The sequence below is a fragment of the Myodes glareolus genome, chromosome 19 (assembly GCF_982192425.1).
Source record: "Myodes glareolus chromosome 19, mMyoGla1.1, whole genome shotgun sequence".
In the NCBI taxonomy this organism is placed as follows: domain Eukaryota; kingdom Metazoa; phylum Chordata; class Mammalia; order Rodentia; family Cricetidae; genus Myodes; species Myodes glareolus.
In genome coordinates this window covers 23,797,940-23,822,522 of record NC_142044.1, presented here as the reverse complement: position 1 = coordinate 23,822,522, position 24,583 = coordinate 23,797,940, and the positions used below count along the sequence as shown (strand labels likewise).

The following is a 24,583-nucleotide window of genomic DNA, read 5'->3' as shown; positions in this document are numbered from 1 at the left end:
AAGATGTAAATGGGATACACTGAACTTTCTCTTTGTCCAGGAGCCCAAATGTCTAGCCTTGCTATACACACATTCTTTCCCGCCTGTGTGACCACCTCTCTTCTACAAGGTCTTCTCCCCAATACTATGGAAATGTCTGCCTATCCCAGTTGTATATGCAGAACTCATATCATGGGTCTACCATTTCTTAGCCATTGTAACGTCAGGAAAGACTACTTTCTCATCAAAATGTAGGCCTGCAATACCACTTCTAAATACTTGTGGAGATTACACGGAACCATGTGAGGAAAAGAGTTTGGCTATAGGAAGAAAGAGGAAATTTTTAGAAATTCATGTGATAAAATATGAATAGCATTGGAATAATATATGGCAGTATTGATAGATGAGAGGGGTAGCTTATGAGGGTAGAGTCCTCATGAAGGGTATTAGTGTTTTATGTAAGAAAAAAAAAGAAAGAAGAAGAAGGAGAAGAAAAGAAAAAAGAAAAGAGAGAGAGAAGCCCAGCATGGTGGTGCACATCTTTAATCCCAGAACTTAGAGGGGGAGGGCAGAGACAGGTGGATTTCTGTAAGTTTGAAGCCAGCCTGGTTTCAGGGTTCTTACACAGGGAAACTCTGCCCCAAAACAACAACAACAACAACAAACCTAGAATGAGAGAGAGAGAGAGAACTCTTTCTTTCCTGTACATAAGATAACTATAACCAGAATATATTGAATGAAAAATATCTATTTCCAAAAGAAGGAAATAGATATCTAACTAGATAATAATGTAACTAGAAGTCAGCCATCTAAAACTCTGTAGCAGGTGACTATGAGAACCTGATCACGCCAACGGTTTCCTGTTTGCCTCACAGCCATCTAACCTGTGGGAGTTTACTATAACAGCCTGTATCCACTCGTTTTCTATGACAGCCAAGAAATGTCTATTTGGTTTAGCTCACAGTTGGGGAGGTTGTTATAGTCTGGCTATGAAATAAGTCTGAAAAGGTTCAGAGGTTGAAGTCCTGGTTTCCCATGGAGAAACGTTCAGAGGCAGGGGTGGTCGAAAGCGATCAGATCTTAGGAGTTCTGATTTCATCAGGATTAATACCTTAATTAATTCATAATATGATCAATATCTAGAAGGTAGTAGAAAGTTGGAAGAGAGGTCTAATTTGGAGGAAGTCAGTCACTGGAAGCATGATGTATATGTGCTTACCTTTTCCTCGCTCTTCCCCCTTCCTGTTGCTTACCTTGCTGATGTGAGGGGTACATCTTATTTATTCTACACCACCATTTCCTTCCTCACTTTGCTGGGAGAACAGTACATCCAGGCAAACATGAGCTGAGACTTCCGAACACATCATCCAACTCCTTCGTTCTTTTTTTTTTCTTTTTTTTTCTTTTTTTATTTATTAAAACTTTCCACCTCCTCCCCGCCTCCCTTTTCCCTCCCCTTCCCCACCTTTCCCTCCCTCTCTAGTCCTAAGAGCAGTCAGGGTTCCCTGTCCCCTGGGAAGTCTAAGGTCCTTCTCCCTCCATCCCGGTCTATAAAGGTGAGCATCCAAACAAACCAGGCTCCCACAAAGCCAGTCCATGCAGTAGAATCAAAACCCAGTGCCATTGTCCTTGGCTTCTCAGTCAGCCTTCATTGCCAGCCACATTCAAGTGTCCAGTTTGATCACATGCTCCATCACTCCCAGTCCAGCTGGCTTTGGTGAGCTCCCATTAGATCAGTCCCACCGTCTCAGTGGGTGGACGCACCCTCGTGGTCCTGACTTCCTTGCTCATGTTCTCCCTCCTTTTGATCCTCCATTCTTCAAGTTGTCCCAGAGTCAGAAATCTAATACCAAAGTTCACAGGCTGGAGAGATAGCTCAGTGGCTAAGAGCACTGTGTGCTGTTCCAGAGGTCCTGAGTTCAATTCCCAGCAACCACATGGTGGCTCACAACCATCTGTAGTAAGATTTGTTGCCCTCTTCTGGCCTGCAGAACACTGTATATATAATGAATAAATAAATCTTTAACAACAACAAAAAACCCCACAAAGTTTAGGGTGTGGACTGTCATTGGCTTCCCTCTGGCGAGGGTCCCCTTACCTGTATCTCGTCATAATAAGAGCACCTCTTGAAACAGGGAACCAGAATGAATGGGGGTCCACCACCCCTTCCAGGAACACACACCCCTTTAACATAAGGATTTGCCATTAGCTGTCACCTCCTTACAGTTTCTGCACCATTTTCCCATACTGCACCTCTGAGCACAACATTCGGGGGATGTCTTAGTTTTAATTGTCCACTTGGTGCAGAGTAGAGTCGTCTGAGAGTGAAGTGTTGATTGAGGAATTGCTTGGATCAGACTGGCCTGTGAACATATCTGAGGTGTTTGTCTTCATTGTTAACTATTGTAAGATAGTTAACTATGGAAGGACCATCTTGAGGCAGGTTGTCATGGGCCATATTAGAAAGCCAGGTAAGCATAAGACTGTGAGAAAGCCACTAAGAAGCGTTCTTCCATGGTGTCTGGTGTCCTGTGGTTGAGTGAGTTCCTGGGTTAGACGTCATGCTGTGTGGAATGGCAAGCAGTCCTCACTTCAACTTCCTGCCTCGATTTCCCTCAGTGACTGACTGTGACTTACAAGCGTAAGATGATGTAAACTTTTCCCTCTCCAATGCTGTTTTCGGTCATGGTATCTGTCACCTAACTAGAAGAGGAGGCAAACAATCTTCAAACTGTTGCCTAACCCAAACAGGCTAAGGTACCCATGGTTCCAAGCACAGAGTAAATTTCCCTAGAAATGCAAACTCGTAAACAGAGAGCCCATTCTTCTCATCCTACCAAGCACACTTGTTGATCTGTGGTCCATCCCCATCCCGGATAGTAAATAGACACTCTGCTGACCGCCCCCCCAATACTGTCAGCTCATTCCACCACACTGGCCATATGGCTTGTCCTTGGTGACTCTTACAGGTGCTCCTAAAACACCACGATTCCAGCTATATTTCTGTAGAGATAAGACCCGGAGAAGCTGCAGTGGTGTACAGAATTTTGATTGGGTGGCAACAATTTAGACTGCTCATATCACTGTGGAATATTAGCTCGCAACTGCAGATGCCATTTCTCTCATTTCCAAATGAGAGAGAAGCGGAGAGAGGCAATTGTGTAACTTTGCCCAAGGTCACACAGCAAATAATGACTCAAGCTCGAGAGTGTTTGATTTCCAAAACCTCTTCCAGTCTCCTTGGATTCAAAGAACTTACGGCTGAGCTCTATAACCTTGGACAGAGACCAGCTAGCAGACAAAGGGGCAGGGGGTGTTAAGAGCAGCTCTTTTGTCTTCTTGTCTATCTGGGTACTACAAAGTTCCTGTAGGGAGACATTTTTTTTCTTGTCTCTTGTTTCATAGCAAATAGTCAGATTCAGTGGTCCATTTTAGGCCAGAGATCAGACTCAGCCAGTTAATTATTCACAGAGCTGGTGACTCTGCTCCTCTTTTGAAACTGTTGAACCAGTTGAGACAAGCCAGAACCGTAAAGCTAGGAGAACAAACTTTTTGAAAATAGCTTTTGGAAGCATAGCATACAAATAGTCAAGGAACAAGAATGCCATCCAATGAAAATGAAGACTCCCATGGCCACAGGAGTCAGACAGAGGCCGCATTAAGTGAGCTGTGTTATTGGCAAACTGGGTAATGAGTTACATTCACTTATCACTTGGGAAAGGAGAGCAATTACCTTGAAGAGCTACTCAGAGTGAAATACAATGGGCCCCAGCCCTGAACCCGGTGCCTAGTACTAGGAATAAGATAAAATGTTTAATGACCTAGACCACTGCACAGGCAGCAAACCAAACAGGGACACTGTGATTCAGCACCTCAGAAACACCCAGAATGCCCTAGGTAACCTTTGTGATGATGGAACAGAGGACTAAGAATTCTGTTATTTATCAACTTCTATGGGCCCCTTTTAGCAACTGTACCTCTGTGTATAGCTAAAAAGACATCCTGCCTGGAAGGAGAATAAGGCTATCACCCAACTTATGTGTGCTTTTCCTAGTGTGGGGTAGAAAGATCAAGAGACAAATGACCGTTGGAGAACTGGTTTGCTTTCTGTGCTCCAGGAGGAACAAAGTAAATGTTGAAGCTCTTTTCTCCCTTGCTTTCCATTCTTACCCCCTAAAGAAAACAGTAGTTATATATCTTCTCTCTGGAAATCAACCAATTAGCCTTCCTTCCGCACACAGAATTATAAGACAGCAATGGTTGTTTACCATGTGCTTGCTATGTGCTGGAGAATGTCTTAGGCATCTTGCAGAGACTACATTTTACTTAATCCACAGAGCAACTCAATGAAAGCCATATTGTAAGAATTTTTAATTTTACCAGGCAACAGACACCTGGATGAGTGAAATCCCTCCACTCGGGTATCACGGTGGACAGGTACAGAAACCAAACTTACAATGCCACTACACACCCGTCTTGTTCTGGGTTTGTTTGTAGTTTGGATATTGTATTAGTTAATTTTCCGCTGTGGTAGGAAAACACCATGACCAAAACCAACTTACTTATGGAAGGAAGAGCTTATTTTGTGTTCTGGTTCCAGAGGGAGAGAGTCCATGATGGCAGGAAAGGCACTGAAGCAGAAGCAGGTGGGAGGAGAAAGAGACCTTTTGATTACACCTTTCATCTTCACACAGGAAACAGGAAGGGGCAAGGCTATAAACTCTCAAAACCTGCCCTTGGCAACATTCTTCCTCTAGCAAGGACTACCTTCTAAAGGTTCCATAACTCCCACCAAACAGTGCCACCAACTGGAGACCAAGTGTTCAAAGACAGGAGGTTATGCCAAACATTTCCCATTCATATCACCAAAGATCTTTTTAAAAATCCCTCATTTGCAGTGTTGATCAAACCCAGAGTCTTTGCACATGGCATGCTAGGGCTCTACCACTAAGCTGTATCTTTGACAAATAGTTTGGATCTTGAATGCCCACTAAATGTCCATGTCTTAAAGGCTTGGTCATGCCCAGGATATTATTGGGGAATGGTGGAACCTTTAGCAGGTGGGGCCTACTACTAAGAAAAAGTTAAACCTTCTTGGAGGGGCTATTGGATCCTGTTCTATTGCTGTGAAGAGGCACCATAGCCAAGGCAACCTTTATAAGAGAAAGCATTTAATTGGGAGTTTGCTTAGTTTTAGAGGTTTAATCCATTATCATCATGGCAGAGAACAGAGGCATGCAAGCAAATGGTGGAGTAGTAGCTAAAAATTACATCCTGATTCATAGGGAGGGAGAGAGAGAGAGAGAGAGAGAGAGAGAGAGAGAGAGAGGAGGGAGGGGGAGAGAGAGGGAGAGGAAAAAGAGAGAGGGAGGGAGGGAGGGAGAGGGGAGAGAGAGAGAGAGAGAGAGAGAAGAGGGAGGGAGGGAGGGAGAGGGAGAGTTTGCCTATAAAGAGAGAATAATAAGTAATAACTGTTATAAAGCATTTTTCATATTAAATCCAAATAATCATACATTAGAATATTAATCTCTGCTATGATTATATTTGGAGGAGAAACCCTTGGAATGTGATCAAAGTTGATGAGTTCACGTGAGTGGGGATCTCTGGTAGGCAGAGCTTATGTGCTTATTCTTTCTTCTCCCCACCCCCTTCGAGGATGGTATTGCTGGCCATCTTCAAGTCAAGATGAGGATCCTCACCCAAACTGGCCCACGTGCCATCTTGATCCGTGACTACCAGCCTCTAGAATTGTGGGAGACAAAATTTTGTTCTCAACAATGCTCAGTCTATGACACTTTAGTTATGGCCGCAAGGAGAGAATAATATATCTATCTTATAAAATTAGTAGGAAGACAAATAACAACTGCAAAGAAAACAGACTGGTTTTTAACGTTAATCGCAGAGTTATCACCTGCCAGATTTTGTTTGAAGAGTTTCACGTGTATTTTAGCCTCAAGAGGCCATCATAAAAGAATATTTAAAAAAAAAACAACAAAGAACCTAGGTGGCTTAAAACAACAAAACAATTCTTTACAGATTTGAGGATTAGAAAGTCAAGGTGTTAGCAGTGCCATACTTTGTCAGGAACTGCTAAGAGGTATTTCCTCCTTGCTTCTTCCTGACTTCTGATAGGCCTAGGTGTTACCTGACTTGGAGCCTCACTTTAATCTCTTCTCCCACTGACATACAGTACTCTCCTTGGGCGTTTGTATTCTCACATGCCCATCTCATTTTAAGCAAATGTGTCACATTGGAAGACAGCCCTGTCTTACTTGTTCTGCTATGACCTCCTCTTAACTCAAACATTCTAGGATGACTTTATTTTTAAGTCAGTCACAGCCGGAGATACTTCAGAGTTAGGAGTTCACCATTCATTTTTCTCAAAGAAAATAATGTCAATACATAACAACACATACTGCCTTATTCAGTTTCCATGGCAACCCAATGAGATAAATATTAACATGCATTTCTATGATAATGGCAAAGATGTTGAGACTAGAAGAGCTTGTGTAGCTTGTCCAAGGTCACAGATGCCTGAGTATATAGTTTACAGCTTCTTAGCAAGAAAAATTTGGAGACTGCTTTCTGTCTCTGGGAAAACACCATGACCAAAAAGGAATTTGAGAAAGGGTATATGTTAACTTACAACTCTGAATCACAGTATATCATGGTGAGGGGGGGGGGCAGTCAGAACAAGAACTCAAGACAGGAACTTAGAGACAGGACCATGGAAGAATGCTGTTCACTGGCTTGCTCAGCTACCCCTCTGATACAGCCCAATCCCTCTTCCCCCAGTCCAGAGATGTTACCCCACACAATGGACTGGACCCTACTGCATCAATTAACAATAATGAAGATGCCTTGTAGATCTTGAAACATGGCTCAGCAATAAAGAATACTTGCTGTTCTTGCAGAGGACCTGGGATCAATTCCCAGCACACACATGGCAGCTTAGAGAAACAGTAACTCCAGTCCTAGGGCATCTAGCATCCTCTTCTGGCCTCCTCAGAGGCTGCAGTGGTACACAGGAACATGTAGGTGAAACAGCCAGAAGGCAAACAGAAAATAAAAGAATAATTTATGAATTGAAAAAAACAAAAAGAAGAAAAATGATCAACAGAAATGCCCACAGGCCAGTTATATTGAAGAAATCCCTCAGTTGAAATTTCCTCTTTATAAGGTATGTCCAAGTTTCTGTCAAATTGGGAGAGAGAGAGAGAGAGAGAGAGAGAGAGAGAGAGAGAGAGAGATTACACAATGTATTATTTTGAAATATCTCAAAAATGACCAAATACCTTAGAAAAGGGGTTAGAAAACCTGTTGAGAATCTCTGTGACAACGCTGCTGTCGCAGCATGAAAGCAGCCTAAAATGACACGCTAGTGAATGAGCAGAAATCCAATAGAACATTTTACTAAAGCATTATCTTCTAGGTAAGTAGTAGCTGAGCTTATCCTTTGAGTAAATAGTTGCTTGGCTTTGCGCTTGAATCTTATAATACTAAGAGAATATAGATAGATATCATCTTACTTTGAGGGCCTGGAAGTGTTGTTTTTTTCTCTTTCTAGTTCATTCCTTCACTGTGCCCACATGGCAGCATGTGGGTATATTGCCCTGCCCCACTGTTTGTAAACCACTAGAATGCGGGCATAGGTGATGAGAGAATTAATGTGTTTTCCTTTTGAGCTTGAGTTTCCACCATGATCACCATGAGAAAGAGTGCCCCTTGGGTCAAGTTCACCATTGCCCTCAGGACACTAGAGAAGCATGTAGTTCAGACTTGTGCCCAACAGTAAGACAGAAGCCAAACTCCCCCAAGGCTGCTAATCTGTAGCTGACTCTCAATCTGTGAAACACACACACATTCACACACAGAGAGAGAGAGAAACACATTGGGCTATTTTACGTTGCTGAGTTGTGGAGTTATTACCCAACATTATTTACCTAATACCAATGCCTCCCCCACCCCCCCCCCAAAAAAAGAGCAAGCCAGACAAAAACAGGTCTATCATCATAACTGGCCTTTCCTTTGCATGGGAGTTACGTGGGGTTTGGTTGGGGTCACATGACCTTCAATTTAGGATTTGAATCAACATTCAAGTGAATCTTATGGCTGTGGGCGAGGTTTATAATCACACCACTTTCCCCAATATGAACAGAGCCTGCAATAATGACAGTCAGAAGATACAGCAGCAGAGAAAGCACATGTCTTGTGTCTCAGTTCCAAGCCCCATGAATGGATACTGCCTCTGACATTGGGTACAAGATCCAACTGGTTTCACCGTCTGTCAAATGGCACCAGGAACCTTACTTCTCTCAATTCAGGAAGGAATTAAAGAGCAAGGCCCGATGCGACACATGACAAGCAATGTAAAGCCCTGGTGAGCCCACTGAAGTGACAGGTGGCATTTAACCTCCCGAATAAGTTGAAAGTCAAGTGAGGATGTTCAAGAGCTTTAGTAAAGTCAGGGGGTTTGCAGTATGACAGTCACACATCAGTCTGTCACTAAATTTTCTCCCACTGTCATTCTGGCCTCTTGGGGAGTGTGTCCGTCTTGTCAGTGTGGTTGTCTAGTAACAGGGTCTTGCTGTAACTCCTCAAAGAAACTGTTGCATTCACAATCATGCATTCCCTTCTCCAAGGCTGTTGGATTGTCCTTTTCATGCCTGTATTCAATGCCCTTATTTTTCAGATTCTTGTTAAGTAAAGTAATCAATGAAGACACTTACCTTTGCAAGGATAGATACACTTTTTACATAAGCATGCCCTGTGTGTTAATTTCCTTTTCAATTTTTAAATTTTAATCTAATTTTTAATTTATTATTATTACTATTTGCCGGAAGCGAAGACTTGTATTTTGAAATCTGCATTTTGTTTACAGCCATCTTAAGATCACAAGTTAGGTAAAATATTTACCTCTATCTCCTCTTCAGGGTCTAGGAAATCAACCTGGCATCTTATCTTCTAGGCACCAGGCACCAGGCTTCAGAAACAATTAACATTTTCCTTTGTTAGTCAACAATCACAGACTCTCAGTATTTACTTATCAGCTAGGGATGTCTCTGGACCTGAATTCCAGCAGACCTGACACCCCTCCCCTCCTTCTTGCCCGGTTGCTATATAACAGCTTCTAAAAATTAACAAAGCATGGTTTGATCAGAAATTTTGTCTTGCCGTCATTTTTCGTGTCTCTTGTGCCCTTCCATTCCTCTTCCATCTCTAGGTTTACCAGGGACCCTCCGTTCATATCCCACTGGCCGGGATAACTATTATTGTTGCTATTATTGCAACTGGGTCTTGCTATGTAGCCTGGGCTGTTCTTCAACAAGACATCTTCCTGCCTTAGCCTCCCAAGTACAGGATTGTTTGCACTATCATGCCTAGATCTTTTAGGTTTTCTTTAATACCAGCTACAATGAGATATGGTTTTTATACCATCAAACATAAAGTGTGTCTGAGTACAAAAATCTGTTACTTAAATGTGCCATATTGTTTATCTGCTCAGCAGCTGGTGAGCATTTATGCTCCTGACTTTTGGCCGTTATGAATAATGATGCTTTTTGATACTTTCTTTTGAAGAACAACATTTGAAAACTTTGTTAGTGTGGTTTATTTATTTATTATGTGTTTTATATATTTTAAGAATCTATTGTCTAATGTCTGCTTCTAAGGGTTTCATTGTTTTCGTTCTTGCATTTAGGTTGATGATTCATGTTGAATTAACTTCTGGGCAGGTGTTAAGAAGGGGCCCCAATTAAAAATTTTGCATGTGGAAATCTAGCTCCCCAGCACTATTTGTTGAAAATACCGTTCTTTCTTTATTAGTGGACTTAGCATTCTGATAAAATTTCAGGTCACACAAATGTAGGGTTCCCCCCCACCCCCGAATCCTTCTTTGACTCATGTCTCTTGTTCCCGATCCTCATTGTCTGGACTACAGATTCGTTATGGTTTTTGTTCTGTTTTGCTTTGTTTTGTCAGCGCATAACTACTTCTACTAATCTCTTTCTTTTCAGGGCTCTTGGCTATTCTCAGGCCCATGTAGATCCATATACATTTTAGGGTAGACTAGTGAATTTATGTGACAATGCAAGGTTGAATTTTGAAAGGGATTGCTTTGAATCTGCAGACCAGATTGGGGGATGAAGTTAAACCTGCTGTCTTTGCAGTTAAGTTTTCCAAACTCTTTCCATGAGGTGTCTTTCTGTTTAATGATGCTTTCTTTTATTTATTCATTACTGGTTTATAATTGTTAGTGTACTTTGTACTTCTTTTGTTGATTTCATTCTTTCATGTTTACTCTTTTTGATACTCTGAATGGACTTCAGCCTGTTGCTAGCTGGGTGCTGTTAGATAGGCTCCACCTCAGATTCTCTGTCATTCAAGGATGTGACCTTCTCTCCAGGGCTTGGGAACACCTGGGCTCCGCAGAGTGAAATGTGATGCTGGAGGATTACAGAAGCCCTTCCTTCATGAGCTTGTCTCTAAGTTACATCTGTTAGTGTCCAGGCGTCCGTCCTGGCCTGACCTTGGGGTAAACATCCTCACATGTAGCCTCTAAGAGCGCCTCCTGTGCACGTTCACTATGTTTCCTTTCAAAAGGGCCCTGCCCACCTCCCATCTCTCTGACTTTCTCTCACTGTCTCTGTCTGTCTCTGTCTCTCTCTCTTTCTCTTCTCTCGTCTCTTCGGCCACTCCTGTCCCAGAGGGTGGTCTCCCCTCCCCTGCCCTTTCCATTCATTTCCCCCAATGAAAACCCCTCCACCTGAGCTCTGTTGCATGGCATCTTTCTCTCTGGCGCCACCGCATTTTCTAAACTACAACACCCACTCATAAATCTGGAGCACAGAAACATGCCTTGGAATACGAAAAGACTAACTGTACTGTCTCCCGTTCTGTTTATTTCATGCCCGTGACTGTAGGACAAGCATCCTGTACATCGCCATAGCTGCCCTGCTTCATATTGGAAATAACCGTGCAAAGCCTGAATAAGGAACTACACCACAGAAGCCTACACTAATTTCTCTTCCTACGAGAGAAGGGCATCTGATAGATGTTCCTATGATGTTTTTATTTTGTTGTTATTTCTTGGCCTAGCCTTTGAGTACTATAATCTCCTTTTCAGTATAGATGGTGTTTGTCTAATCACTTATTTACAATTCCCAATACAGCCATCACTGGAGATGCATGACATGCATCATGGCTAGAATGCATGTCACATACCTGGTCGTGATGGTATGATGTTCAGTTCATCATTAGCTAGCTGTCTATTATGGGTATTTAACAGATGGATTAGTTTAAAATCTCTCTCTCTCTCTCTCTCTCTCTCTCTCTCTCTCTCTCTCTCTCTCTGAGTGTGTATGTATGTGTGTATGTGTGTATGTGTTTATCATGAATGGACATTGGATTTTTCTACTTTTTTTCTATTGTGGAGATATATTTCAAGTTTTTGCAGAAGGCTTTCTCTGCATACCTTTGGAGCCTGTTCTGGAGCTCACTTTGTAGACCAGATTGGCCTCAAACTCATAGAGATTCACCTTCCTCTGCCTCCCGAGTGCTCCTGATGTGCCACCACATCCGAATGCTAATATATTTTTAAAACTTTGTTCTATTAATGCCACATACTACATTATTTGCATTTAATATTGTGGTGTTTGAATGAAAATGGTCCCCATAGGTTCATAAGGAGAGGCATTATTTGAAAGGATTAGGACTTGTGGCCCTGTTAGAGTAGGTGTAGCCTTGTTGGAGGAAGCAGGTTTTGAGGTTTCAAAAGTCTCTCTTTCTCTCTCTCTCTCTCTCTCTCTCTCTCTCTCTCTCTCCCCCCCCCCTGCTGCCTGTGGATCCAGATGTAGAACTACCTCTTCATGACCATTTCTGCCAGTGTACCACTATGTGTCCCACCATGACGATAATGGACTAACCCTCTGAACTATAAGTAAGCCCCAATTAAATGCTTTCCTTTATAAGAGTTGCCATGTCATGGTGTTTTTGTCACAGCAATAGAAATGCTAACTAACTTACATTCCTGGTATAAATTTCACATTCGCTGATGATATGTGACCCTTTTTGTATGCTGGAAAATTCAGTTTTGCTGGAATTTTTTTTTCTTAAGGATTTATAAAAGTTCATGTTCAGGCAAAACATCATTTTCCTTCTGTTTTTGTGTCTTTGCTAGTTTTGTTAAATGGATGGGATGGGTTCCATAGCCTAGTTTTGTTTTGTTTTTTTTAAATGGGTGGGATGGGCCCCATAACCTAGTTTTGTTATATGAGTGCTATGGTCCCCATAGTCCTGCTGTCCTGTGAATCTTTGAAGCTCTGTTTCTTCGCTTTCATTCTTTTGTTTTGAATAATCTGAATTGATGTGTCTTCAAGTTTATTGATTCTTTCTTTTTGCTTGATTAAATAAGCAATTGAACGCCTGCGGATCATTTTCTGCCTCAGTTACCATCCTTCCTTTTGGTGGTGGCGCTTGTGAAGCAAGGTCTCACACAGTCTAGGCTGGCCACAGACTCGGTGTGAAGAGTGTTGCTATCTCTGTCTTCAGCTCCTCCGTTCTCGGAGTTCATGCCTGTGTCACCATTTCCAGTGTGACCACGAGACTTGCCATTGGTGCTTTAAAATCATTTGTATCTTTGTATGGATAAACAAGTTAGTTACGAACCGCTCTTAAGTTGTGTTTAATTTCCTAAGTATAATTTCTTTGAATACGTTTATAATAACTGTTTTTATGTCTTTGTCTGGTAAGTACAGTGGATGTTCTTTGGCTTCAATGGTGGCTATTGCTTATGTTGTTTTGTTTGTTTGTTTTGTCCTGTTGTGTTTTTTTCGTTGTTGTTGTTTTGTTTTCTTGTTAGGAGAAACTGGACTTTTTACATTACGTACTGGGTCATCTCTGAAAATCACATTTTCTCTTCCCCTTGGTTTCTGTTGTTAGTGACTGCTGTTGCTATTGTGTGCTTAGTGACTTCCTTGACCAAAATGAAAGAATAAAGTATAATTAACATCAGTATTTTTGTCTTGTGTGACCACTGAAGTCTTCATATAATTAATGTTTAGCTAATTATTAGAAACATGTTTCCTTAAAAATGTCTTAGACTGTGTGTGTGTGTGTGTGTGTGTATGTGTGTGTGTGTGTGTGTGTGTGTGTGTGTGTGTGTTAAGCTCAGCATACTGGCAAGTGGTTCATATCTCTGCATTAGCTTTAACTTCCTGACAATTCAGAGAAGCAAGACAGTCGAGAAGAGGACAGAACCATCAATTCTCAAGTCTGTTCTGGGTCTAACGACAGTCTTGAGAATATGCATATGTGTGCGCTCCAGGGCCATGGTTGATGTCACATAGGTCATTTTTGTGAGCCTGCTCTTAGCCCCAAGTGGTACCATTTTCTCTAGCAGCCACAATTCGTAGTTATTGTCACTGTTCATGCGTGACAGCTATCCACGTGGGGACGCTTATTCTCCAAGAGACTAGTAAACTCTGGATTAGATCAAATAAAGACAACGGTCAAAATCAGAGCTTTTCATAGTTTCCCCAAAATCAAATCGTGCCACTCCCCTAGGGAGAGGAGGCTTCTGGGAAGCTTCCACTCCTTTTCTCTCTCCAGGGATCACTAAACTGCTGAGTTTCATAACAACCATGACTGTGATGCCGATGGTTCTCAATGTTACCAAAGGCCCAGAGAGAAGGCGATGGGGGAAATTACCATGTCATGGTGCTGCACTGTATGAAATCCAGTTAGTATTTTTTGAATAATTGACTCTCTGATTGCAATCCTTTAGTGAATGTCGAATGCTCTAAAACATTGATTTTGACAGGTTTCACTACTTTCCTCATTGCCTTTATAGAACAATGAATTTCAGAGGCCTTTAGACTAGTCGATTACATATTAGCTTTCATTAGCTGTGTAGCAAATTATCACAAACATAGCAGTTAAAAATATGCTCATTTATTGTCTCACAGTTTTCTATAAATCAAAGATCTGTCACTGAGTAACATATTTCTGTAAAGAGGCTTAATAGGTCAAATCAACAAGTTAGTTGGACTGTAATTATCTTTGGGAGCAAAAGGTGTTTTTTTTCATATTCATTTAGGTTGTATGTAGATTCAGTCAGTATCTTGCAATTGTGAAGGGGAATAGTTTCTAGTGAATCTTAGTTATTAGAGACCACCCTCAGGTCCTTATCCTGCCCTGGAAGCTTATTCTGGTCAATAGAAACCTCTCTCCACGTGGGGACCACGGGAGAGGGTAGAGGAGGGAAGAAGAGTGGAGAAAAATAGATAGCTCAATAAAAACAATTAAAAAGCAAAAAGAAACCTCTCTCCATTCTGTTCAAATGTGTAATCCTATCTATAACATAATCTAATGATGTGTTACATTTGAATGTGAAATGTCACCACAGGTCCATGCATTAATTAAACACAGGACCCAGTTGGTGATGGTATTTTGGGAGGTTGTGGAAACTTTAAGAGGTACAGCTTAGCCCGAGAAAGTGGGTCTGCAGGAGGTGAGACTTGAGATGTTACACTGACCCCCTGGGCCATTTCTGCTTTATCTATGCTAGGAGGCAAGTAGCTTCTACAACATGGGCGCTCTGCCTTCCCAGGTGCTAGGAATCAGTGGAGCAGAGCGTTGTAGACTGGAATCTCTTGAAGCAGGTGGCAAAATTAACAATTATTCTAATCCTTTCCAAGTGTTTATACTATATAGCCACAGAAAAGGTGACTAACATACCACAGGGCCACCATCCTATCACAATCTCAGGATTTGCTCACAAGGGGTAGGGAATGAGGGATTATATATCAAGAAGTCTGAGAGCCATTCTGGAGTCATACTTTCCAGGGTCGTGATTACAAATTCTTGGGCATTCATACTAGAGAGAGAACTTTCAGCTGTTTTCCTTTTTCGATGTTGTTGTTTTTGTTTGTTTTTTGAGACAGGGTTTCTCAGTGTAACAGCCCTAGCAGTCCTGGAACTAGCTCTGTGAACCAGACTGGCCTTGAACTCACAAACATCCGCCCAGCTGCCTCTGCCTCAGGAGTGCTGGTGTTAAAGGCATGCGCCGCCACTGCCTGGCTGCTGATTTTCGTTTGTACCCGCACTGATTTATGTAGCAGTTTTCACTTGAATGAATCCAACTAATTCAGATGAGAACCCTTTGGTATATGTTACAGAGGCATTCCTAAGTTCAATTTAGAAATCCAAATTATAAAAAACAAAACAAAACAACAAAAAACAAAAACAAAACAAACAAAGGCCAGACAGAGTGTATTGCTTGCTCTTAAGTACTCAGCTGTTGAGCGTCGTGTTCACAACTCTGACTCTAAATAGGGAGACCTGTGTTCTGCGTCTACCAACCTGGCAGAGCAACGGCCAGGGCCACTCCTCTTGTGCTGTGGTTTTGTTCACAGAGGATGTTACTACCTAAGTCCTCCTCAAGGGACTTGTCCTTGCTACTGTCTCCCCTGGACTCCTGTACCTCCTTCCTGTGCATTTGAGGAACATACCTGAGCACGGAAAATAGTATTAAGCAGCAGTTTTGATAAAATGGAGTTTTCAGGGGTGAGTGGTAATGAAAATAGCTGTAAAAGTCCATTTACTTCCAGCAATGTGTTCTAGAAGCTCCTTCTGGCCCAGCTCAAAGCGGGCAGGCCGTCATCCCCTGCAGAAAGGAAATGGGATTTTTATTTTCATTTTCAGAGTGCCTTGAAATCAGCAGTCGTGAGCCAGGCAATGGGACCTTGGTAAAGACCTCATCAGGAGGAAGAGCAGAAGGGTCTGGAGGAAGCCAGGTATGGACCATGCGTACTTTCACTTGAATTCGCAGGCTTTGGAAGAAATTAACCATTTATAAGCTGTCTCTTTGCCTCTGCTTAATCCCCTGGTTCAATGGATCTAATGATCAGAATGAACGGAGTTCTCCAGGGGTGGAACTCAAGCCTTTTTATTACTTCTCTGTATATTGCTACAGCAGTGCAAATGGGTATCGTGGTTCTCATCAATTAAACCTTCAAATACAGAAAGGGCTTAAGAATGTTGGTTTCCATTCCAGGGTCTGGTTCCTAGCTTCTGCGTAAAGCCCCAGCTGTTGTGAGACGTTCCAGTCTTCCTTAAAGACTTCCCATGTCCCAGAGCTCCCGAATGCGCACGCTCAACTAGAGTTCCGTAATCACGTGCCCTTCAGCCCTTCAGCATCCTCCCTTCCTGTTCTGTCCACACAAGGGAGGTCCCACTGAATCATAGCTATGCCAGGCCAGTCGCAGGTGCTGTTCTGCAGACACTTCCTTAGACAGAAAGTGAAAAGGCTCTCTTGCAACCTTCCTCTATGCCGAAGAAGAACCAAGTCCCATGTCCCGTCAATATTTCAAGGGACATTTATAGTCTTACTTTCTTTTCTTGTTGCTATTACAAAATAACCAGTCAAAAAGCAGCGCAAGGAAAAGTGAGTTGATATTGGCTTACAGTTTAAGGTTATGGTTCAGAAGCAGTGACTTGAGGCGGCTGTTCATATCACACCCACAGTCAGGAAGCAGAGAGCACACTAACGCTCAGCTCACTTACTCTAACCAGTCCAGGACTCCAGAAAGTAGCCCAGCCATAACTAAGATGGGCCTTCCCACATCTGTTAACACATCCAGTTTAATCCCTCCGAGGCATACCCAAAGGCCCATCTCTCTCAAGTGATTTTAGAGCCGGTCAAGTTGGCAACTAACACTATCACGTTTATATTTCAACGTTAGCTGTCTGGAATACGGTCCCAAATACAGAAAATGTCTATGGATAACTTACCTAGATATGGTAAAATGAAAGCCAAACTGTACCTTCACTACTTAGAAAATGAACAGCTTTGGGAACTTGGCAAATAACACATGTGACCAGCCCACTCCTAAATATGGGAAATACTTACACGTTCCAAACCTTAATTTCCTCTTCTGTAGCAAAGGGGCCATACAACATATTGCTGCTTGGGTGACGTAATAATGCCAATAATTATGTATGTATGTCAGGTCTTTAAAAGTAGAACCACTGTCGTGAAATCTTCGTGTGACAGGGGATGCACCATTCAAGTCAAGCTACAAGGACACTCTCTATTTCTGATTGACATCTAGATCTGATCCTTTTTTTCCCAAACATATAAGACCAAACCTTGCCCCAACTTAGTCTTCCAAACGCCATGAAATCAGCAATAACACACAAAACAAAGTTCATTGTTGGCTTCTAGTTGAGTTCTGCTTGGAGAGGAAGGTCATGCTATGCTAGAAGGGAATGTAGACTGTGGTTCTAGAGACACAGGGAGGTGAACATAGACAGTGGGTGATAGTTTTCTAATGGACAGGTAACAATAAACTCATTGATAACACACCAATAGGCTGCTCCCTACCCCTAGAGGACTGGGGAGAAAGGTGGATGAGTGGTTACCCAAGCACACAACACTCAGATGGTGAGGAGTATGTCTCATTGAGTACTTCACCCCCCAAGACAGGGTTTCTCTGTGTAGCAGTTCTGGCATCCTGACACCCACTCTGTAGACCAGGCTGGCCTCCAACTCAAGATCCAACTGTCTCTGCCTCCCTAGTACCGGGATTAAAGGTGTGCACCACCACTGCCCAGCTCTCATTGAGTATTTTTATGGTACTCTAAGATTTCTTGAATAAACGATGATAATTATTTTGTGGTAAAAATAGATTGCAGGGTAATCCAAACCATTTGTTATTACCACTCCCAGAATCAAGGAAAGAAGCAATTCTTGCCAATGCCATGCTGTTTCAAATTAGGGAGACAAGAACAAGTTAGAGGTTTTAGATTGCAAGGCTGCTCTTTAGAAATGTTACACTCCAAAGCTCTAGTCTCCTTTTCCTTGGACTATCCCTGCAACCAGACTGTCTTCTTCAGCTTTTGGGGAACCCTTCTGACCTACTCTATGTCCTTGATTTCTCTCTTAATGTGGCCTTAGTCCTTTATCATAACCTTAAGAAACTAAGATCAGGTTTCTAAAGACAAAGAATTTCAATCCCTGCAGGTAAACGGGATCAGACAGACAAAGCTAAGAATCTAGAATCTGAAGCAAAAGAAAGAACTATGGAGACCAGACAAAGATAGTTCCCTATAGCTTGGACTTCAATCTAGGCAAAAGAGACGAGCAAAGTTTACAAATCCTGCTTGGAACAGCTGCAGAATAACAAATTAAAGATAAGAGTATTATCACTTTAGCCCAATAAAAGCAGCTACTGTTTAATACAGTCTACTGTTGAATACAGCGCTTTTGTGTTCCAAGAAAGTGTTTAGCTGTTTCCCCAATGCCATTCTCGTAAAACTGAGAGAGGGGCTAGAGAGATGGGTTTCCTGTGTAAGCTTGAAGACCTGCGTTTGGATCTTAGACCCCAAGTAAAAAAGATGGGTGTGGCTTCTGTCGGCCTTAACACCGGTCCTGGGGATGTCAGAGGCAGGAGAATCTCTGAGATTTGCTGGTCCCAGCTTATCCAGGTTCTGTACCAGATCCTGAGTCAAGGGAATAAGGCAGAGTGATAAATGAATACAGTTAAGTTTCTCCTTTGGCCTCCATGCATGCATATAGGTTTTTGTATCTGCATACACGTGTGGTTATAGCACAGACACACTCATATTCTCCCCCCACCCACCCACCCACACACACACAATCAGAAAGAAACAATTCTCTTTCGCAGCAACTCTTCCCAAGGCTAGAGTTGTGCTTGGTAGCCTAAGCGCAGGGTTGGTGCCATGATGGAAGGTGGTTATTTTATTAGGCAGTGGATGTCCAGAGAATGTTGCCTTTTCATCTGGGGACGTCTTGCACTGGCATTGTACCTGGCACTTGGTAGCCAATGCCAGCAAATAGAAGTAGAATGAGGAATCAGAAATAATATAAATAGTCAGAATCCTCAGAGGTTTGAGATCCAGTGATGCCAGGAATATTATTTCACTTCTGTTGCTCTTTGACAAAATGACTTTGCAGGAAGTCCCTTGGTGTTTCTGAGCTTCAGACTTCACATAGAAGACAAGTGTCGGGTGGTGGTGGTGCATGTCTTTAACTCTCAACACTCGGAAGGAAGAGGCAGGTGGATTTCGATGAGTTTGAGCTCTCCTGGTTCACAGAGTGAGGTTGCAGGAAGCCAGAGGTACAGAGAGAAACCCTGTCTCAAAAAACCAATATGAAAGAAAGAAAGAAAGGAAGGAAGGAAGGAAGGAAGGAAGGAAGGAAGGAAGGAAGGAAGGAAGGAAGGAAAAAAGGAAGGGAAAAAAGACAGGGAAGTCTTAAATTAAGTCCTTCTACAGTTGCAAGGCTATTGAGGAAGTCACTTACCCAGCTCAGATACACACCACATACTGTAGTGAAATAGTGGCAGTGGCCAGGAAAATGAAAGAAGATCTATGCTTAGGGACGCTACATTGTTTTCCCGTCTCTATTATTTGAACACCTTCATATCTACACAACTCCCCCGAAGTAATACACTGGTCTTCAGCTTCCCACTCCAGAAGAAAGCAAACAAAAAGCTATCCACATATCAAGGTGACCTCTGTTATTAAACCACACAACAGGGCATGCTCACTCTCCCCCGCCTCCATATCATAAAGAAGGGCTCAGAATCCATCTCACTGAGGTCCCTGAGGTAAAAACTGACTTTTAGGCCTTACTGAGCCTTCCTAAGCCAGGCGAAACAGGGATGTGAGCTGGATGCTTAAATAGTTCTAGGCTAGTTACAATGATTTTTTTTTTCTTCTTGTACTTTTCCCCTTTGCCAATCACTTTTTCTCAACCTATCAGAGTTAATTTTGTTTCTGTTGCTCTCCCCTGTTGGAGGCTCAGATCATCAGCCTCGTTAATGGTGTACGAGCACTAATTTCTATAAATCCTGTGCATTTAGTGGTTAAAACTGCCATTATGGCATTTAATAGAAAGAGACTGATTCCCTCTCCACGCTAAATTGCAGCTCCCTACCTAATACCCAACTCTGGCATGACAAGAAGCCTGCAGGCAGGGCTTTCCTTAGGTAGGGCAGAAACTTTAGGTGACTGGATAAAGGTAGTCCCAAGTTACACCTCAGGGAGAAAGCTGTCCCCTCAAGGCAAGCCCTAGTATAGAACAGAGAACCCCAGAATTTGTTGGAGATGTTCTCATAAGTCAGTCTTTCTGTACAGGAAGGAGGAGAGTGAGGTTGACCCACACACTGGGCAATGGTGGTGACGAGCTTAGTAAATGTGGGACTTGTCCCAAACCTCGAGCATCATTTTGTTGATTTTTTTCTTCATTTGTTATGTGACTGATGGTTTTTTTCTTTCCTTTTTCATGAACACTCTTAGGTAAGGACTTCACTTACCAGTGTGTCCACTTCAAATATCTATGGCCACTCAGCAAAGCATTTTCATAGAATCAACACAGGGAGAAAGTCAGGCTACACAGAGGCTTCAGATTCATGGGGAAGGACAAGGAAAGGGAGAAACACACACACACACACACACACAAGCACATGCACATACACAACCATTATTAAAGGAGGTAGTGCAGACAGTTTCATACAGATGTGATGGAGGAGGGTTAACTGTCTATGTGTTACTTTCATTGGTCAATAAAGAAACTGCCTTGGCTTTTGATAGGACAGCAGCTTAGATAGGTGGAGTAGACAGAACAGAATGCTGGGAGGAGGAAGGCAATGAGGCAGTCGCCATGACTCTCCTCTCCGAGACAGTTGCAGGTTAGAATCCTCCTGGTAAGCCACCACTTTGTGGTGCTACACAGATTATTAAAAATGGGTTACATCAATATGTAAGAGTTAGCTAATAAGAGGCTACAGATAATGGGCCAAACAGTGTTTAAAAGAATACAGTTTCCGTGTAATTATTTCAGGGGTAAAGCTAGCTGGAAGGCAGGCGGAGGGAAGCGGCCCACCGCTCCTTCTACAAAGATGTGACAATTCTTTTCTCACATGACTTCTGAATTATGAGTCTCCTCCTCCTCCATCCCCAAGTCTTTTGACTGAATGACAACTGAGGCAGGACATAAATGTGGTAGCATTTCATCTGTCTTTTAATAAATAAAACTTGCCTGGAGGTCAGAGAGTAAAACAGCCCTACTGGTCAGTCTTACAGGCCAGGCAGCGGTAACACACACCATTAATCCCAGTAGCCACATTAGTTTGCCATGGAAACCAGGTGGTGCATGTCTTTAATCCCAGTGGTGCACACCTTCAATCTCAGCCCTAGAGAGGATTTTCAAACAGGAGGAGACAGCTCTCAGTCACAGTCTCATTCTGAGATTCCTGAAGGCAGGATGGCCATGTTTGTACTAAGACAGATGTAAGAGCTGGTGGCTGGCTGCTTTGCTTTGGAGATCTTCAGGTTGAACCCCATTTTTCCTTTCTGAGTTTTTACTAATGATACATCACATAAGCCCTGGTCATCTGTGCACTGGCCCATCCTGGTGTTCTTTTAAGTTGAATATGTGGGAAGACAGCAGGATGACCACAGTCCGTCTCATGAAGCCCACGTTTCTCTTCATCAATCTATTGCTGAAATCAGCCGTTTGTCTTTCAAGATGTTCAACCCTCAACCCTCCAGATATCTCACTGTTTCCTTGTACTTTATTCCATTTGTTTGTCCATTACAGTGCTTACTGCGTGTGGATTTAAGGCTGGATTTAGCTTTAAAAAAAAAAACAAACCCAAACTTCTTTTTTAGGCCAGAAACTTCATGAGTGGTTCTGTGTTTCACATGACAGCTCAGGCTCATTTGTCATGAGAATACAATTCATCAGGGGACTCAGACGGCTTGTGGGAGCCTTAGTCATCATTTAGTTGAATCCACACATAATTTCACAAGAAAGGAATCCTCAGCCTCATTTTTCAAATGAGGAAACTGAGGTTCTGAGAGTTTCATAAATGGCCCAATGTCATTCAACTCTTGAGTCGCAGAGTGGAATGTGAGTTGGATGCAGTGGGTTCCAAGTCGGGGTTCAGAATGTCCGCGGGGTACAAGGCACCCTTCCATTTGTCCTTGGCATATCTTTACCAGACAGCTTCCAGACCTGTTGATTCTTATGAGTTTGTCTGCTGTGCCTCAAAGGCATTTACACATTTAACTTGAGAGGCAGTGCTGGGAAAACTGCTAAAGGGGACGAGATATTCTTGATGCCAAGAACACAAGACACAGATGAAGGTGGCAGAGATAGGACCAGTGGAGCAAGATCCCCAGGGTCACCTCCACCTGTTAAATAGAGGTTTGGTTCCCACTGTGGCATGACCACTAGGAACTCATGATCTTTGAGTAACCAGGCCATGGAGGCCCCACCCCCATGAAGAACAGAGAGAAGTTGTTGTGAGACCAGGGTTTTTATTTGTGTGTGTGTGTGTGTGTGTGTGTGTGTGTGTGTGTGGTGACATGTCTTTTCTCACAGGCATCAGCCTTCTACACACACCCACTTCCCCTCTGTATTCCTCAGTGCATGGAACAATAGACAACTCCCACCAATAACTGACCAGACAGCCCAGCACATTCTCAGACTTTCAGAACTAGGGAGGGATGAACAAATCCCTTTATCTTATCAATTAGAGGCCTTGAGTATTTGGTTTCAGAAACAGTGAATTCATGCCAAGATTAGATCAAGACAGTGATCTATAAAGATCGGTTTAGTTGTATTTCATAATAGCAGAATCAAAACCAATTTAAGAAACAGGACTAATTAATATGCTTAAGTCACCGAACTATGAGAAAGGCCAAATGTAAAAGGCCAGAGGTGAGTTGGCCAGTGGGTCCATAGGGTGGAAGCCTCAGAATTCCATGTAAAATTTTCTCCAGCTCCCAGTCAGCTCTGACTCTTCGTGTATGTTGATTTCTTATTTTATGCTGGTGGCTCCACAGAATAAGAAGTATGGCTACAGGTAACTCATGTTTTCCCAGATGGACTTTCTCTCTAGTGGGAAAAATTATAGGAAAAAGCACCTATTGGGTGGGCTGGAAACTATTCCTATAGCCAGGAACTAGCGACTTTGCAGTAGCCACACACTCCTTGTGGCCAGGCAGACTGGACCTCCCCCAGTCTTGTATGTGATGCGTGTGCAGGTGCGTGTGCCCACACATGCTAGTGGAAGCAAGAGGACGATCTTGGATGTCAGGCACTGTTCATGTTGGGAGCGAGTGGGGCGGGGGCTGTAATCCCTAGGCAGGGATAGGAAGTGCTCAGACTGTTTTTTTTTCCAAGTGTGTGATCTGGGGATTGTACTCCGGTCCTCATTCTTACAAGGCAAGCACTTCAGGACTGAGCTATCTCCCCAGGCCCCTATGGACACTGATTAAGTACAAAAAGCAGTTGATATTATTTAAGCACAGTCCTTCAAATGACAACAAAGACAAACTGTAGGGGAAGGATGCTGCCATCTGTCAAACACTTATATGTGCTACTGATCCCCTATGTGCCACGTGTGCAGTTCACGTCATGCAGGGGTGACCGAAACTCGGTGTTGATCTTTTTCTTAATCCACGACTCAAGGTAATTAAACTATCTACTCGAAGTCCACATTACAAAACAAAAGATAGTCCTAGGTGAAAGACATGTGCATGCTCTCTGTGCTATCTTTACAATTGTCTAGTGAATTTAAAATTATTCGGAGATGAAAAGTTTATCAGAACTGCATTGTCTCCCAAAGGAAGAGTTGTTGGAGCTCCATCACCAAGAGTGGCAGACAGGTGTCGTCCACCCGTAAGCTCAGAGCGGCTCCTTCGCTGGAAACACAGCAGTACATGATGAAGCCCGACGAGCATCATCCGCTCTGATGTTCTGCTTCAGCTGAAGAAACAGGGATGGACAAAGTTTATTATAGGTTTTCAATTAAAGGAACAAAACCCTAACACGAAGTTTCAGGTGACCCAGGTAACCTTTCCCCTATGTATATCTTACTGGTGTGTTCTTGTTTCAGACTCTGACGTTTCTGCAGCTGATGTACTTGGGCGGCCTCGTTTGTGACAGGCTAGGGTGGTGCTCAGTCTGGGGCTGCTCGGCGCTGGAGAATACTGACACTCCCCCCCCCCACCCCAGTGCTTCTCATCTCAGCCTCTGCTCCTGGCTTCCCCTCATCCTCTTGTTTTAGGAACAGTGCAGACCAGGCACAGACTTGCTAATTTTTAAGGGTGGCCAGTCCTACTGAGCTTCTTAGGCAACTCAATAGAGGTAAAAGATGATCCCTTTATTTTATCAAGCCATTATAGGGGGGAAAAGTTCATAACCCACTGACATGATGAATCCTCATTGCTGCCAATGGCATTGCCTCTTGGTTTGATTGGCTTTGACCAATTGAGAGGCAAGGTAAGATCTGTGTTAGGTCTCAAACCCAGGACAAATGCCACTTAACACTTCTCGCTCTACTCCATACTCTAAGCCTCTCCCTCCCAGGGGCTGGGCTTCAGCCTCCCTTCCTTCATCCTGATTTTTACATAACTCAGTCATCTGGGCTATGCTGGTCTCTTAATCTCTTGGCATGGGCTGCCTCTCTTAGTGGGCAGCTTCTCTCTTGCTCTTTCTCCCTCTCAGTTCTCATGGTCTGGTTTAGTCTGACAGCCAGGTTCATCCTGGACTCTTATTTCTGCCTGCTTT

At 43.0% G+C, this 24,583-nt stretch overlaps 2 long non-coding RNA genes across 2 annotated transcripts; one reads left to right on the top strand and one right to left on the bottom strand.

Moving 5' to 3' along the window:
* Positions 1 to 1,455: 1,455 nt before the first annotated feature.
* Positions 1,456 to 4,663, bottom strand: LOC146891086 (uncharacterized). Its single transcript, XR_014998184.2, has 3 exons — positions 4,542 to 4,663; positions 2,078 to 2,508; positions 1,456 to 1,974 (listed from the first exon to the last, which is right to left on the bottom strand). It is a non-coding gene; the product is annotated as an uncharacterized LOC146891086 (long non-coding RNA).
* On the top strand, positions 3,759 to 23,983 carry LOC148118915 (uncharacterized). Its single transcript, XR_015735603.1, has 3 exons — positions 3,759 to 4,107; positions 15,682 to 15,773; positions 23,640 to 23,983. It is a non-coding gene; the product is annotated as an uncharacterized LOC148118915 (long non-coding RNA).
* The last annotated feature ends 600 nt before the right edge of the window (positions 23,984 to 24,583 follow it).